This window comes from Dama dama, chromosome 2, assembly GCF_033118175.1.
Source record: "Dama dama isolate Ldn47 chromosome 2, ASM3311817v1, whole genome shotgun sequence".
Classification (NCBI taxonomy): Eukaryota; Metazoa; Chordata; class Mammalia; order Artiodactyla; family Cervidae; genus Dama; species Dama dama.
In genome coordinates, this window is record NC_083682.1 from 48,748,195 (window position 1) to 48,766,528 (window position 18,334).

Here is an 18,334-nt window from a genome sequence, read left to right on the forward strand (position 1 = left end):
TTATATATGAATATATGCTTACTGGAAAAGTTCAAGTAATACAAATTTGCCTTTGCTAGATTTATCAGAATAGATGAACAGATATCAAACTTTTGAACTCAAGACCTATTTATACTCTTAAAAATTATTGTAGACCCCAGAAAGTTGTAGTTTCTGATGGTTATATCTACTGATATTTATTAATATTAATAATTAGCTGAGCCACAAGGGAAGCCTGATATTTATTAATACCATTTCAGAAATTGAGTGAGAAATTTAAAACTGTGTATTCATTTTTAAAGGATAAAGATAAATGTTAATGGAAGGTCTAATATAAATAATATAAATAGCATGTTTTTAAATAAAAATAAATCTTCTGAAAAATTTTAATGAGAACAGTAGCATAGTTTTGCCTAGGCAAACCTGTTTAAATATAGGCTTAATATTCTTGTATCTACTAATATTCTTAGTATCTACTTCTACCTTGAATCTGTTGCAATATCACACATTTTTAAAATTTTCTTTTCTGTTTTTGTTGATATATAGTTGACTTACAATGTTGTACTGGGAAATTTTCTTTTTTAAAATTTAATTAATTTAATTAAGAAAGATGTGGTACACATACACAATGGAATATTACTCAGCTATTAAAAAGGATGCATTTGAATCAGTTCTAATGAGGTGGATGAAACTGGAGCCTATTATACAGAGTGAAGTAAAATTAATTGGAGGCTAATTATTTTACAATATTGTAGTGGTTTTTGCCATACATCAACATGAATCAGCCATGGGTGTACATGTGTCCCCCATCCTGAACCCTGCTCCCACCTCCCTACCCATCCCATCTCTCAGGGTCATCCCAGTGCACCAGCCCTGAGCACCCTGTCTCATGCATCGAACCTAGACTGGCAGTCTGCTTCACTTATGATAATATACATGTTTCAATGCTAGTCTCTCAAACCATCCCACCCTCACCTTCTCCCACAGAGTCCAAAAGTCTGTTCTTTATATCTGTGTCTCTTTTGCTGTCTCACATATAGGGTCATCATTACCTTCTTTCTAAATTCCACATATATGCGTTGATATACTATATTAGTGTTTTTCGTTCTGATTTACTTCACTCTGTATAATAGGCTCCAGTTTCATCCACCTCATTAGAACTGATTCAAATGCATCCTTTTTAATAGCTGAGTAATATTCCATTGTGTATGTGTACCACATCTTTCTTATCCATTCATCTGTCGATGGACGTCCAGGTTGCTTCCATGTCCTGGCTATTTGTACCTCTGGAAAATTCAACATAGATTCATGAGAGTGAGGGTGACAAAAGCAAATAGTAGTTTTGTACCATTGTGAAGACAGGTGTGACCTCATAGCTGCCCTGAAAGGGTCATGGGGACCCCAGAGACCCTGTGGCTTCACTTTGAGAATCCCTGAGCTAGGCATTGGGGAGTGTGTGCTCATAGCGTAATTGGGTTTTAAAGAGGTCCCTGGCAGTCTCAAGAGAGACAGCCACAACCACAGAGCAGCTTGGTGTTGTCACATGTCATGCAACTACCTGCACCTCACTTATATTACCCATGAAGTGGTAAGCAAGAGTATCTCCAAGGGATCTTCATGCCCCAAAATTCTATGTATTTATAAGCCAACCTATGCTAGGTACTCAGTACATATTTTTTAAGGAATATATTAAAAATGAAAGAGCAAAGAATGTATGATGTTGTTGAAGGATTTTTGCACTGAGTAAAAATTGGACTAGAATTCAAGGGTCAAAAACACATATAGCTTTAGGCCAGCTGTCTTGAACAGAAGTAGATGCAGGCCGGTGAGGGTGGTGGGCTCTGTGATGGACTGGGGAGCTCATATCCCACTCAAAAGACAGAAAGTTCTGATCTTGTATTAGACGTCATCCTAGACCAGCAACACAGTCTGAGTTTGCCCTGTGGACTGTAAGTTGGGACTTTTTTAACTGGAGTATTGTTGATTTACAAAGTTGTGTTAGGTTCAGGTGTGCAGCAAAGGGTATCAGTTACACACACACACATCTCCACTCTTTTTTATTTTCATTTATTTTTATTAGTTGGAGGCTAATTACTTTACAATATTGTAGTGGTTTTTGCCATACATTGACATGAATCAGCCATGGATTTACACGTGTTCCCCATCCTGAACCCCCCACCCACCTCCCTCCCCATCCCATCCCTCTGGGTCTTCCCAGTGCACCAGCCCCGAGCACTTGTCTCATGCATCCAACCTGGACTGGCGACCTGTTTCACACTTGATAATATACATGTTTCAATGCTATTCTCCCAGATCATCCCACCCTCACCTTCTCCCATAGAGTCCAAAAGTCTGTCAATACATCTGTGTCTCTTTTTCTGTTTTGCATATAAGGTTATTGTTACCATCTTTCTAAATTCCATATATATGCGTTAGTATACTGTATTGGTGTTTATCTTTCTGGCTTACTTCACTCTGTATAATGGGCCCCAGTGTCATCTGTCTCATTAGAACTGATTCAAATGAATTCTTTTTAATGGCTGAATAATATTCCATGGTGTATATGTACCATAGCTTTCTTATCCATTCATTTGCTGATGGGCATCTAGGTTGCTTCCATGTCCCAGCTATTATCTTTTCCCATGTAGGCTCTTACAGAGTACTGAGTAGAGTTCCTTGTGCTACACAGCAGGTTCTTGTTTATCTATTTTTTATATAGTAGTGTATATATGTCTATACACTCTACTATATAAAAAATATGTGTATATGTCAGTCCCAGTCTCCCAATTTTTCCCTCACTTGTTATCCCTTGGTAACCAAAATTTGTTTTCCATGTTTGTGACTCAGTTTTGTAAATAAGTTCATTTAGACTCTATTTTTTTTATTCCACATATTAATGATATCATATGATGTCTGTCTTTGTCTGACTATGTCTGACTCAGTATGACAATCTCTAGGTTCATCCGTGTTTCTGCAAATGACATAATTTCATTCTTTTCAATGACTGACTAATATTCCATTGTATATATGTACCACATATTCTTTATCCATTCCTCTGTTGATGGATGTTTAAGTTGCTTTCATGTCCTGGCTATTATAAATAGTGCTGCAATGAACATTGGGGTGTACGTATCTTTTTGAATTATGTTTTTCTCTGGGTATATGCCTAGGAATGAGATTGCTGGGTCATATGGTATGGTTTTTTTTTTTTTTTAGTTTTTTTTTTTTTTAAAGAACATCCATACTGTTCTCCACAGTGGATGCACCAATTTACACTCCCACCAACAGTGTGGGGGGGGGGGCGCCCTTCTCTTTACACCCTCTCCAGCATTTATTATTTGTATATTCCTTGATGGTGACCCTTCTGACCAGTATGAGGTACTTTTGTTTTTTTTTTTTTTTTAATTTTTTTATTATTATTATTTTTTTTTTTTTTCCAGTGGGTTTTGTCATACATTGATATGAATCAGCCATGGATTTACATGTATTCCCCATCCCGATCCCCCCTCCCACCTCCCTCTCCACCCGATTCCTCTGGGTCTTCCCAGTGCACCAGGCCGGAGCACTTGTCTCGTGCATCCCTCCTGGGCTGGTGATCTGTTTCACCATAGATAGTATACATGCTGTTCTTTTGAAATATCCCACCCTCACATTCTCCCACAAAGTTCAAAAGTCTGTTCTGTATTTCTGTGTCTCTTTTTCTGTTCTGCATATAGGGTTATCGTTATCACCTTTCTAAATTCCATACACATGTGTCAGTATGCTGTAATGTTCTTTATCTTTCTGGCTTACTTCACTCTGTATAATGGGCTCCAGCTTCATCCATCTCATTAGGACTGGTTCAAATGAATTCTTTTTAATGGCTGAGTAATATTCCATGGTGTATATGTACCACAGCTTCCTTATCCATTCATCTGCTGATGGGCATCTAGGTTGCTTCCATGTCCTGGCTATTATAAACAGTGCTGCGATGAACATTGGGGTGCACGTGTCTCTTTCAGATCTGGTTTCCTCAGTGTGTATGCCCAGAAGTGGGATTGCTGGGTCATATGGCAGTTCTATGTCCAGTTTTTTAAGAAATCTCCACACTGTTCTCCATAGCGGCTGTACTAGTTTGCATTCCCACCAACAGTGTAAGAGGGTTCCCTTTTCTCCACACCCTCTCCAGCATTTATTGCTTGTAGACTTTTGGATAGCAGCCATCCTGACTGGCGTGTAATGGTACCTCATTGTGGTTTTGATTTGCATTTCTCTAATAATGAGTGATGTTGAGCATCTTTTCATGTGTTTGTTAGCCATCTGTATGTCTTCTTTGGAGAAGTGTCTGTTTAGTTCTTTGGCCCATTTTTTGATTGGGTCATTTATTTTTCTGGAATTGAGCTGCAGGAGTTGCTTGTATATTTTTGAGATTAATCCTTTGTCTGTTTCTTCATTTGCTATTATTTTCTCCCAATCTGAGGGCTGTCTTTTCACCTTACTTATAGTTTCCTTTGTAGTGCAAAAGCTTTTAAGTTTCATTAGGTCCCATTTGTTTAGTTTTGCTTTTATTTCCAATATTCTGGGAGGTGGGTCATAGAGGATCTTGCTGTGAATTATGTCGGAGAGTGTTTTGCCTATGTTCTCCTCTAGGAGTTTTATAGTTTCTGGTCTTACATTTAGATCTTTAATCCATTTTGAGTTTATTTTTGTGTATGGTGTTAGAAAGTGTTCTAGTTTCATTCTTTTACAAGTGGTTGACCAGTTTTCCCAGCACCACTTGTTAAAGAGGTTGTCTTTTTTCCATTGTATATCCTTGCCCAGTATGAGGTACTTTTGATTTGCATTTCTCTGAAAACTAGTGATGTTGAACATCTCTTCATGTGCTTTTTGGCCATCAGTAGGTCTTCTTTGGAGAAATGCCTTGAATTGGGACTGCTGAGTCAGACAGTCACTGACATTCCTTTCGATTTGTCACAGAGCCTTATTAAACCTCTTCTGGAAGACCAGGTACCTTGTGGTGCTTCTTCCCTTCCTCCTCCCAATCTAAACCTATTCATGGCAAAGGATGTAGTTATCTCAATCATTGAAGAAAACTTCAATCAGTGAGACTACTATCATGAGGTATTTCCATTTTTACATGGTTTAGCTCAAGTCAAAACCAGGACACCCTGATTGTGGAATTTGGGCAACAGTCATCAGGCCAGAATGGGGAGCTTTGGCTGTGCTCCAGAATCTACCACATGTGCCTACGTGCCCAAAACTGGGAGCTGAAGCAATGCCTATAAAAACCTTTTCTATAGAATCACTCTACAGGCACTTTGATGGTCAGAAGCATTTCTCCTGGGAATCTATGTCTCAAGAAGGTCTCAGCTAATGCAGGCCCCACCTGGAGCCAGTTCCTCCTTTCTAACAGGAATTTACTTCCTACAGCCACCCAAACCCAGAAATTTGCTATAGTTAACCAGCATCTTTGATGCCATATAACAGGGCTTCCTGAAGAGCTTCGCGCCTCAGGTAGGATTTTTAAGAAGTATTGAAAAGAGCAGTTTGTTATCTTCCCAGAAAACAGGTTAGGAAGTTGGCAAACTCCTTCCTGAGTGCTCACCCTGCTCCTCTGCATTCCATTGGCCCAGGTCGCTGGGGTTGAAGTGAGGACAGTTTCACTGAGCCACTACTGGAAGAAACACAGAAGAGTGGGAGAAGGGAGCGGAGCCTTCCATCTCCTGAGAAATGGGGGATCTAGAGTCTGGACTGACCTTCCAGCCAAACTTATATGGTCCCCTGATTTGCCAAATACTTTCACACAGACATCACTCTAAAACCCAGGGGCCTCAGATAGCAGAACTCTCTCTGACTCTGTGACTTCTTCTCTGGCCACTAATGATGAAGGGAAATGAAACTTTCTTCACAAGTTCAACCAATGCAAGATCATTATAAAACCAAGCTGCAAGACTCAGGAGTAAATGAATGCCTGACCCTTTCGTCATGGAAAGAGGCAGTGGATGGGTCTCCGGGGGCTTTCCAGCTCTTTGCTTTGGTTTTTCTCTTTTAATGAGAAACAGAGTATTACCCTAAAGGATGTAGAAGAGTCACCAAAGAGATGGTATGGGAAAACTCTTTGTTGGGCCCACAGAGGCCAGATTGTTCCCCTCCCTCCACACACACACTCACACACACACACACACACACACACACACACACTCTGGAGCTGGGAGGAGAGCTAAACCCAGTACTGTCCTTACACTTGAGCAATGGGACCCTCCTCTGAGCCCTGGTCCCAAGGAGGTCCCTCATTCTGGAGTGTCTTTCTTAAAGAAGATTCCCTTCTGGTGTCCAGGAGTATCTGGATGGGCAGTGCCATTGGGAAGGGTGTCTTGGGCCTAGACAGAAACCTACATGGGCCTTGGTCTCTGGTCCTGTTTCTCCTCTTCATGGCACTCTCCAATACTTCAGTGTGTGCATGGGGTTGACCAGTTGCCTCTAGGGGCTCTAGCCCTTGTGTCTATGTGGTTGTCCCAGGGCCCTATAGTCAGTTCAATTCTAGGAGGGTGGCCTGGTGGGCAAATTTCTGCTGTTGGCAGGCATGCTTGTTTTGTGGGATTGTGTAAGACTGGCCATCAGAAAGGGGCTGACACTACTATTATACTTAGATTGCCCTCCTCCTGATCCTGCCACACACCCCAAGGGAGCAGTCCTGCTTGAACCCCTCAAAATCCATACCTCAAAGAGGCATTAGGGATTCGAATCACACCCTCAGCTGTGTTGGTTTGTGTGTAAGGAGGGAAAAACAAAGGACTTTGAGGATAGAGTGTTTGCTCTTTACTACATCTGTGATTGAAGGCCAACTCACTGGAGTGTCTGGCACCAAGGTTTGCCTCAAGTGTGTGGGCTCTGAGGCACTTTCCCAGCAGAGGGACAAACAGATGCCTGAAAGTGGAAGCTCCCACTGGGTAGGAGTGTGACCCATCATTAACTTTCCTCCCAGAACTCAACCAACGTGCCTGTTAGGTCAGACCTTGTACTTTTCCCTCTTCCCTCCCTTTCTCCCTTCCTTCCTACATTTCTTCCTTCCCTCTTCTCTTCCTCCCTCTCTTTTTCTTTCTCTCTGATGGTGAGGGGGGGGGGGATGGTTATGGATGGGATTTCCACATCTTTTATCCCACTCTATAAAATGGCAGCATGCTTCAGAGCTCGTTGCCAGACCATCTCCCCGAACAGCTGAAACACCTGGTGCAGCCCCAATGTTCTCCCCATGCCATTCACGTAGGGTTTAACTTGAACCTCACTGAACTCATCACGATATTTAGTTGTACTTTAAAACTTGGTTCGTATTGACAGTCTGTTTCCTTCACTAGAGCATAAACTTTTTGAGGGCAAGGACCATGCACGTCTCGTTCTCAGTTAACAAAATAGGTGCTCAGCAAATACTTTCAAATAGTGGCTTGAATGATATCATCACTGGACTTGCATTTGGTGGAGGGTTTGTCCATGTGCATTCTACATTCTATTTCTTTAAAAACCTTAGGTCATGTTCATGTTTGGAGAAATTTCTTGTATATTGCTAGTGTTTTCTTCCTTGGAATGGTCTCCTGAACTGACTTCCAGTTCCTCTAATACGAATCAAGTGTGCTGGTCTAGAGTATAGGCTTCTGCATCAGATAGATGTGGGCTTGAATCCTGGCTCTGGACTGTTTTCTACCTGTGTGACCATGGGCAAGCCATTAATCTTTCTAAGCTTTAGTTTTCCCACTTACAATACAAGGACAAAAATTTCTACCTCAAAGAGTATTATGGTGGCAAGGAGTATGAGATAATGTATGCAGAGCAGTTTGTACCTTGGCTGGTATATTATAAACACTACAGTCATTAATCCTGGTTTTTCTTCAGTGCTGTGTGCTTGCTGTTCATAGTCACTCAGTTGTGTCTGACTCTTTGTGACCCCCATGGACTGTAGTCTGCCAGGCTCCTTTGTCCATGGGATTCTCCAGGCAAGAATACTGGAGTGGTTTGCCATGCCCTCCTCCAGGGGATCTTCCCAACCCAAGGATCAAACCCAGGTCTCCTGCATTGCAGGAGGATTCTTTACCATCTGAGCCACCAGGGAAACCCAAGAAGAGTGGAATGGGTAGCCTGGCTAGGAACTGAACTGGGGTCCCAGGAACTGAACTGGGGCCCCAGGAATTGAACTGGGGTCCCAGGAATTGAACTGGGGTCTCCTGCATTGCATGAGGATTCTTTACTAGGTGAGCTAACTGAGAAGCCCTTTTCTTTAGTGCTTTCTGCTAACCACTGGTTCTGTGCTTACCCTGAGGATACAGAGATGAACAGGATGCCTTTCAAGTCTCCCAGTCCATATATGAAGGGGCCTGAGCATAGATCTGGACATGGGGATGAGGCAGGACTGGCTCTCAGACCTCAGAGATTGGACCGGAAGCCTGAGGGAAGATAGGATGGTGGGAAGAAGGAAGGGAGGGGAGGAAAGAGAAAGTGAAAGTGCTAGTCACTCAGTCGTGTTCAACTCTTTGCAACCCCATGGACTATAGCCCTCCGAGCTCCTTTGTTCATGAAATTCTCCAGGCTAAAACACTGGAGGGGGCAGCCATTCCCTTATTCAGGGGATCTTCCCAAACCAGGGATCGAACCTGGGCCTCTTGCATTGCAGGCAGATTGTTTACCATATGAGCCACCAGGGAAGCCCAGGGAGGGGAGAGGGGAGGACAAAATCCCATCCCAGGTGAGTGGATGGTCCAAAAAATGATGGACAGAAGAGAGAATTAGGAAAGTAAGAGTGAGGGATGGGGGCTACAGAGGTGTCAAGTGAAGGCTGAAGCCGGCCCTGAGTGGAGGATTCTTTGACTAAGCCTTAGTAAAACTTCTGGTAGAGTGGGAAGGAGGTGTTGAGGGCTGGTCAGACACTGTTCTCAAGGAGTTTAGAGCCTAGTAAGTAAGGGGAACTTCCCTGGTGGCTCAGACAGTAAAGCGTCTACCTGCAATACGGGACACCTGGGTTCAATCCCTGGGTCAGGAAGATCCCCTGGAGAAGGAAATGGCAACCCACTCCAGTACTCTTGCCTGGAAAATCCCATGGATGGAGGAGCCTGGTAGGCTACAGTCCATGGGGTCGCAAAGAGCCGGACACGACTGAGTGAATTCACTTTCACTTAAGGGAGGCTGACACATAAGCAAATAATCATATAAATAAGGATAAGCATGTATGCAAAGTCCAGAGGAAGCACAAAGGAAGGAAAAATGGGAGGGAAGTTTCGTGGTGGATGTGACAAGAGGAACCAAGGCAGGGCTTCCCAGAGGAAGAGCCTAGGAGGGTTTAGAGGGATGGGAGGGAATTTACTGAGAGGCAGAATTGGGTGGAGGGTCAGAACATTAAAAGGAGGAATGAAGTAGAATGGCATGCTTGGGTGTTCCATAATAATTAGGGCTTTCTCTGACTATCAGAAAAAGAAACACAAAAAAGGCAAAATGGTTGTCTGAGAAGGCCTTAAAGATAGATGAGAAAAGAAGAGAAGCTAAAGGCAAAGGAGAAAAGGAAAGATAAATCCATTTGAATGCAGAGCTCCAAAGAATAGCAAGGAGAAATAAGAAAGCCTTTCTCAGTGATCAATGCAAAGAAATAGAGGAAAACAACAGAATGGGAAAGACTAGAAATCTCTTCAAGAAAATTAGAGATACCAAGGGAATATTCCATGCAAAGATGGGCACAATAAAGGACAGAAACAGTATGAACCTAACAGAAGCAGAAGATATTATGAAGAGGTGGCAAGAATACACAGAGGAACTGTACAAAAAAGATCTTCACGACCCAGATAACCACGATGGTGTGATCACTCACCAGACATTCTGGAATGAGAAGTCAAGTGGGCCTTAGGAAGCATCACAATGAACAAACCTAGTGGAGGTGATGGAATTCCAGTTGATCTATTTCAAATCCTAAAAGGTGATACTGTGAAAGTGCTGCACTCAATATGCCAGCAAATTTGGAAAACTCAGCAGTGGCCACAGGACTGGAAAAATGTCAGTTTTCATTCCAATCCCAAAGAAAGGCAATGCCAAAGAATGTTCAAACTACCACACAATTGCACTCATCTCACATGCTAGTAAAGTAATGCTCAAAATTCTCCAAGCCAGGCTTCAACAGTACGTGAACCATGAACGTCCAGGTGTTCCAGTTGGATTTAGAAAAGGCAGAGGAACCAGAGATCGAATTGCCAACATCCATTGGATCATTGAAAAAGCAAGAGAGTTCCAGAAAAATATCTACTTCTGCTTTATTAACTATGCCAAAGCCTTTGACTGTGGATTACAACAAACTGAAAAATCGTTAAAGAGATGGGAATACTAAACCACCTTACCTGCCTCCTGAGAAATCTGTATGCAGGTCAAGAAGCAACAGTTAGGTAGCGCCCCAGCCTCCAGGGGTAGAGCACAGCTCTCTGCCTCTAGTGTGGGCTGCACACACGACATCCTTTGAAAGAGTGCAAGATGGAGGAGAGAAGAGTGCACCTGCAGCTTCACAGTGGAGAGGCCTGACGAGCCCCACCTCAGCCCGCGACCAAGGCCCACAGCCACAGTGATGGGTCACGTACTGTTCATATGATGCACCTAAAAGGGGCCTTCACTGCTGTGGTCTTTCTCTCCAAAACCTATAACCAGAGTCTAATCATGAGAGTGTCAGACAAATCCCAGTGAAAGGACAGTCCACAAAATATCTAACCAACACTCCTCAAAACTGTCAAGGTCATCCAACACAAGAAACATATGAGAAACTGTCACAACCAAGAGGAGCCTAAGAAAACACAACTGTATATATAAAACATGGTAGCTAAAAATATAATGTGGCATCTTGGACGGGAGCCTGGTACAGAAAAAGAACGTGGGGGAAAACTGAAGAAATCAGAGTAAAGTATAGACAGCAGTTAAGAACCATTTTCAATATTGGTTCATTAATGTCACAAATGTCCCATACTAACGTAAGATGCTAATAATAAAGGAAACTGGATATGGACTATGTGCAAACTCTACTATTTTGCAATAATTCTGTAAATCTAAAACTGTTCTAAATGAAAAAAAAAAAAAAAAAAGAAGCAACAGTTCAAACTGGACATGGAACAATGGACTGGTTCCATATCGGGAAAGGAGTACGTCAAGGCTGTGTATTGTCACCCTGCTTATTTAACTTATATGCAGGGTACATCATGAGAAATGCTGGGCTGGATGAAGCACAAGTTGGAATTAAGATTTCTGGGAGAAATATCAATAACCTCAGATAAGCAGATGACACCACCCTTAGGGCAGATAGCGAAGAAGAACTAAAGACCCTCTTGATGAAAGTCAAAGAGGAGAGTGAAAACACTGGCTTAAAACTCAACATTCAAAAAGCTAACATCAATGGCATCCAGTCCCATCACTTCATGGCAAATAAATAGGGAAACAATGGAAATGGTGACAGATTTTATTTTCTTGGGCTCCAAAATCACTGCAGATGGTGACTGCAGCCATGAAATTAAAAGACACTTGCTCCTTGGAAGAAAAGCTATGACCAACCCAGATAGCATATTAAAAAGCAGAGACATTACTTTGCCAACAAAAGTCCATCTAGTCAAAGCTATGGTTTTTCCAGTAGTCATGTAGGGATGTGAGAGTTGGACTATAAAGAAACATGAGCAACAAAGAATTGATGCTTTTGAACTGTGGTGTTGGAGAAGACTCTTGAGAGGCCCTTGGACTGCAAGGAGATCCAACCAGTCCATCCTAAAGGAAATCAGTCCTGAATATTCATTGGAGGGACTGATGCTGAAGCTGAAACTTCAATACTTTGGCCACCTGATGGGAAGAATAGACTCATTGGAAAAGACCCTGATGCGGGGAAAGACTGAAGGTGGGAAGAGAAGGGGACGACAGAGGATGAGATGGTTGGATGGCATCACTGACGCAATGGACATGATTTTGAGTAAGTTCTGGGAGTTGGTGATGGGCAGGCAAGCCTGGCGTGCTACAGTCCATGAGGTCGCAAAGAGCTGGACATGACTGAGCGACTGAACTGAACTGAACTGGCTGTCAGGGGTGCAAGGCTGGGAGAAGGCATTTGGTGAACCTTCTTCAATGGACACGTCCTTGAACAGTCCTGACATATTTCTTTAAACTGAGCAAGTCTTCCTATAGAATGAAACGGGAAACCGTAACCTCTGGTGCCTTCCATCCTCCTTGGTCAGTGGACCAGGTAGAAATACTGACACTGGCATCTCACAGAACTTTCCTGCTCACCACTGTGGGAACTGAGCAAGTTCCAGAACCTCTCTACACTCTGGTTTCCTCATCTGTGAAGCAGATAAAATGGTGCACATCTGATAAGGATGTTGTTGCAATTAAATGAGATAATGCATGTAATTAGTTTCGCATAGAAACTGATATATAACATGCCCTTGGTACATATTGGTAGCATTTAACATATTTATTTATTGTTCATTCATTTATGCATGTGTTGGTTCACCATTTAATATCAGACACTGGTGGAGGGAGGAACCAAGATGGCGGAGGAGTAGGTCGGGGAGACCACTTTCTCTCCTACAAATTCATCAAAAGAATAACTCAACGCAGAGCAAACTTCACAAAACAACTTCTGATCGCTAGCTGAGGTCATCAGGCGCCCAGAAAAGCAGCCCATTGTCTTCGAAAGGAGGTAGGACAAAATATAAAATATAAAAAGTGAGACAAAAGAGCTAAGGACAGAGATCCGTCCCGGGAAGTCTTAGGCGGCATTGCTTGGGGTAGGGTCCGGGCCTGAGTGCCCTGAGGACAATCGGAGGGAGCTTCTGTGAGTTGCCAACTTGAACTGTGGGAGACCAAGAGAGAGTAAATTAACCGGCCCGAACACACTGCCGGCCGTTCGCAGAACAAAGAGACCGAGAAAGTCCAGAGAAGAGCTCGCAGGCTGTGGACCGGCCCAGCCCCGCCGGAGGGAAGAGGCAGGGGGGAGGGGAAGGTCGCGGCGAGACACAGGGCGCAGGCACCCGACCGGCGCGGGCGGGGACTGGGGCTGGGGACGCGGAGGGCAGAAGGTGCGCGCACCCGACTGGCGCCAGCGGAGACTGAGACTGGGTCCGCGGAGGGGAGGGGGCGCGCCACACCTGGGGAGAGTGCGCCCACCGAGCCCCTGGCTGCCTGGACCGCTCTGACGGGGAAGGCACAGCGAGCAGGCGCAGCTTTTCGTTCCGCGCTTTTGTGGAACACCTGAGGGCTGGAACCTCGCGCAGCACGGGGCGCGCTCCATATAGAACAGCCGGGAGCCTGAGCAGCGCAGACGGAGAGAGCAGCGTCAGCCCCTCCCGGCAGCGCCAGCCCCTCCCCGCGGCGCCAGCGCATCCCCACAGCGCCGGCCCCTCCCCGCGGAGCGACGGAACTAGCTACCTGAATAAGAGTCCACCTCCGCCCGCCTGTGTCAGGGCGGAAATGAGGCTCTGAAGAGACCGGCAAACAGAAGCCAAATAAACAAAGGGAACCGCTTCGGAAGGGACTGGTGCAACAGATTATAATCCCTGTAGAAAACACCGACTACACCGGAAGGGGCCTGTAGATATCGAGAAGCGTAAGCTGGACCGAGGAGATATCTGAAACTGAGCCGAACCCACACTGACCGTAACAGCTCCAGAGAAACTCCTAGATATAATTTTACTTTTTTCTCTTTTTTTTTTCTCTTTTTTTTTCTTTTTTTTATTTTTTCTCTTTTATTTTCCTTTAAAATCCCCTATTACTCCCCCATTACTCCTTAACTTTCATTTCCATAGATTTTTACGATTTTTTTTATATAGGGAAAAAAATTTCTTTTTTCTTTTTTTTTTCTTTTTTCTTCTTACCTTTTTCTCTTCTATTTTCTATTTTTCTTTTTCTCTTATTTCTTTTAAAGTCTTCTAGTACTCCTCTACTACTCCTTAATTTTCATTTTCAATACACTATAACCTTACAAAAAAAAAAAAGAAGAAGAGAAGCCCTATTTTTAAACCGAAGATTATTCTCTCCCAATCTTGACTCTCTGTTTTCTACCTCAGAACACCTCTATTTCCGCCTTTCCCCTTCTCTTCCCAATCCGATTCTGTGAATCTTTGCAGGTGACTGGGCTACGGAGAACACTCTGGGAACAGACAGCTGCGTAGATCTGTCTCTCTCCTCTTGAGTCCCCTTTTTTCTCCTCCTGCTCATCTCTATCTCCCTCCTCCCTCTCCTCTTCTTCATGTAACTCTGTGAACCTCTCTGGGTGTCCCTAATGGGGGAGAATCTTTTAGCCATTAACCTAGAAGTTTTCTTATCAGGGCTGTATAGTTGGAGAAGTCCTGAGACTACAGGAAGAATAAAACTGAAATCCAGAGGCAGGAGACTTAAGCCCAAAACCTGAAAACACCAGAAAACTCCTGACTACATGGAACTTTAAGTAATAAGTGACTGTCCAAAAGCCTTCATACCTACACTGAAACCAACCACCACCCAAGAGCCAATAAGTTTTAGAGCAAGGCATACCATGCAAATTCTCCAGCAACGCAGGAACATAGCCCTGAACATCAACATACAGCCTGCCCAAGGTCACACCTAACACATAGACCCATCTCAAAACTCATTACTGGGCACTCCATTGCTCTCCAAAGAGAAGAAATCAAGTTCCATGCACCAGAACACTGACACAAGCTTCCCTAACCAGGAAACCTTGACAAGCCAATCGTCTAACCCCACCCACTGGGTTAATCCTCCACAATAAAAAGGAACCACAGACCTCCAGAATACAGAAAGCCCACTCCAGATACAGCAATCTAAACAAGATGAAAAGGCAAAGAAATACCCAACAGGTAAAGGAACATGAAAAATGCCCACCAAGTCAAACAAAAGAGGAGGAGATAGGGAATCTACCTGAAAAAGAATTTAGAATAATGATAAAAAAAAAAAAAATGATCCAAAATCTTGAAAACAAAATGGAGTTACAGATAAATAGCCTGGAAACAAAGATTGAAAAGATTCAAGAAATGTTTAATAAAGACCTAGAAGAAATAAAAAAGAGTCAATTAAAAATGAATAATGCAATGAATGAGATCAAAAACACTTTGGAGGGAACCAAGAGTAGAATAACGGAGGCAGAAGATAGGATAAGTGAGGTAGAAGATAAAATGGTGGAAATAAATGAAGCAGAGAGGAAAAAAGAAAAAAGGATCAAAAGAAATGAGGACAACCTCAGGGACCTCTGGGACACTGTGAAACGCCCCAACATTCGAATCATAGGAGTTCCAGAAGAAGAAGACAAAAAGAAAGGCCATGAGAAAATACTCGAGGAGATAATAGCTGAAAACTTCCCTAAAATGGGGAAGGAAATAGCCACCCAAGTCCAAGAAACCCAGAGAGTCCCAAACAGGATAAACCCAAGGTGAAACACCCCAAGACACATATTAATCAAATTAACAAAGATCAAACACAAAGAACAAATACTAAAAGCATCAAGGGAGAAACAACAAATAACACACAAAGGGATTCCCATAAGGATAACAGCTGATCTATCAATAGAAACCCTCCAGGCCAGAAGGGAATGGCAGGACGTACTGAAAGTAATGAAAGAGAATAACCTACAACCTAGATTACTGTATCCAGCAAGGATCTCATTCAGATATGAAGGAGAATTCAAAAGCTTTACAATAAGCAAAAGCTGAGAGAATTCAGCACCACCAAACCAGCTCTTCAACAAATGCTAAAGGATCTTCTCTAGACAGGAAACACAGAAAGGTTGTATAAATGTGAACCCAAAACAACAAAGTAAATGGCAACGGAACCACACCTATCAATAATTACCCTAAATGTAAATGGGTTGAATGCCCCAACCAAAAGACAAAGATTGGCTGAATGGATACAAAAACAAGACCCCTTTATATGCTGTCTACAAGAGACCCACCTCAAAACAAGAGACACATACAGACTAAAAGTGAAGGGCTGGAAAAAAATATTTCATGCAAACGGAGACCAAAAGAAAGCAGGAGTCGCAATACTCATATCAGATAAAATAGACTTTCAAATAAAGGATGTGAAAAGAGACAAAGAAGGACACTACATAATGATCAAAGGATCAATCAAAGAAGAAGATATAACAATTATAAATATATATGCACCCAACATAGGAGCACCGCAATATGTGCGGCAAACACTAATGAGTATGAAAGAGGAAATTAATAGTAACACAATAATAGTGGGAGACTTTAATACCCCACTCACAACTATGGATAGATCAACTAAACAGAAAATTAACAAGGAAACACAAACCTTAAATGACACAATGGACCAGCTAGACCTAATTGATATCTATAGGACATTTCACCCCAAAACAATCAACTTCACCTTTTTCTCAAGTGCACACGGAACATTCTCCAGAATAGATCACATCCTGGGCCATAAATCTGGTCTTGGAAAATTCAAAAAAATTGAAATCATTCCAGTCATCTTATCTGACCACAGTGCAGTAAGATTAGATCTCAATTACAGGGAAAAAATTGTTAAAAATTCAAACATATGGAGGCTAAATAACACGCTTCTGAATAACCAACAAATCATAGAAGAAATCAATAAAGAAATCAAAATATGTATAGAAATGAATGAAAATGAAAACACAACAACCCAAAACCTATGGGACACTGTAAAAGCAGTGCTAAGGGGAAGGTTCATAGCATTACAGGCTTACATCAAGAAACAAGAAAAAAACCAAATAAATAACCTAACTCTACACCTAAAGCAATTAGAGAAGGAAGAAATGAAGAACCCCAGGGTTAGCAGAAGGAAAGAAATCTTAAAAACTAGGGCAGAAATAAATGCAAAAGAAACTAAAGAGACCATAGCAAAAATCAACAAAGCTAAAAGCTGGTTTTTTGAAAAAATAAACAAAATTGACAAGCCATTAGCAAGGCTCATTAAGAAACAAAGAGAGAAGAACCAAATTAACAAAATTAGAAATGAAAATGGAGAGATCACAACAGACAACACTGAAATACAAAGGATCACAAGAGACTACTACCAGCAGCTTTGTGCCAATAAAATGGACAACTTGGATGAAATGGACAAATTCTTAGAAAAGTATAACTTTCCAAAACTGAACCAGGAAGAAATAGAAGATCTTAACAGACCCATCACAAGGAAGGAAATCAAAACTGTAATCAAAAATCTTCCAGCAAACAAAAGCCCAGGACCAGATGGCTTCACAGCTGAATTCTACCAAAAATTTAGAGAAGAGCTAACACGTATCTTACTCAAACTCTTCCAGAAAATTGCAGATGAAAGTAAGCTTTCAAACTCATTCTATGAGGCCACCATCACCCTATTTCCAAAACCAGACAAAGATGCCACAAAAAAAGAAAACTACAGGCCAATATCACTGATGAACATAGATGCAAAAATCCTTAACAAAATTCTAGCAAACAGAATCCAACAACATATTAAAAAAATCATACACCATGACCAAGTGGGCTTTATCCCAGAAATGCAAGGATTCTTTAATATCCGCAAATGAATCAATGTAATACACCACATTAACAAATTGAAAGATAAAAACCATATGATTATCTCAATAGATGCAGAGAAAGCCTTTGACAAAATTCAACACTCATTTATGATTAAAACTCTCCAGAAAGCAGGAATAGAAGGAACATACCTCAACATAATAAAAGCTATATATGACAAACCCACAGCAAGCATCACCCTCAATGGTGAAAAATTGAAAGCATTTCCCCTGAAATCAGGAACAAGACAAGGGTGCCCACTCTCACCACTACTATTCAACATAGTGTTGGAAGTTCTGGCCACAGCAATCAGAGCAGAAAAAGAAGTAAAAGGAATCCAGATAGGAAAAGAAGAAGTGAAACTCTCACTGTTTGCAGATGACATGATCGTCTACATAGAAAACCCTAAAGACTCTATCAGAAAATTACTAGAGCTAATCAATGAATATAGTAAATTGCAGGATATAAAATTAACACACAGAAATCCCTTGCATTCCTATATACTAACAATGAAAAAACAGAAAGAGAAATTAAGGAAACAATACCATTCACCATTGCAACAAAAAGAATAAAATACTTAGGAGTATATCTACCTAAAGAAACAAAAGACCTATACATAGAAAACTATAAAACACTGATGAAAGAAATCAAAGAGGACACAAACAGATGGAGAAACATACCGTGTTCATGGATTGGAAGAATCAATATTGTCAAAATGGCTGTTCTACCCAAAGCTGTCTATAGATTCAATGCAATCCCTATCAAGCTACCAACGGTATTTTTCACAGAACTAGAACAAATAATTTCACAATTTGTATGGAAATACAAAAAACCTCGAATAGCCAAAG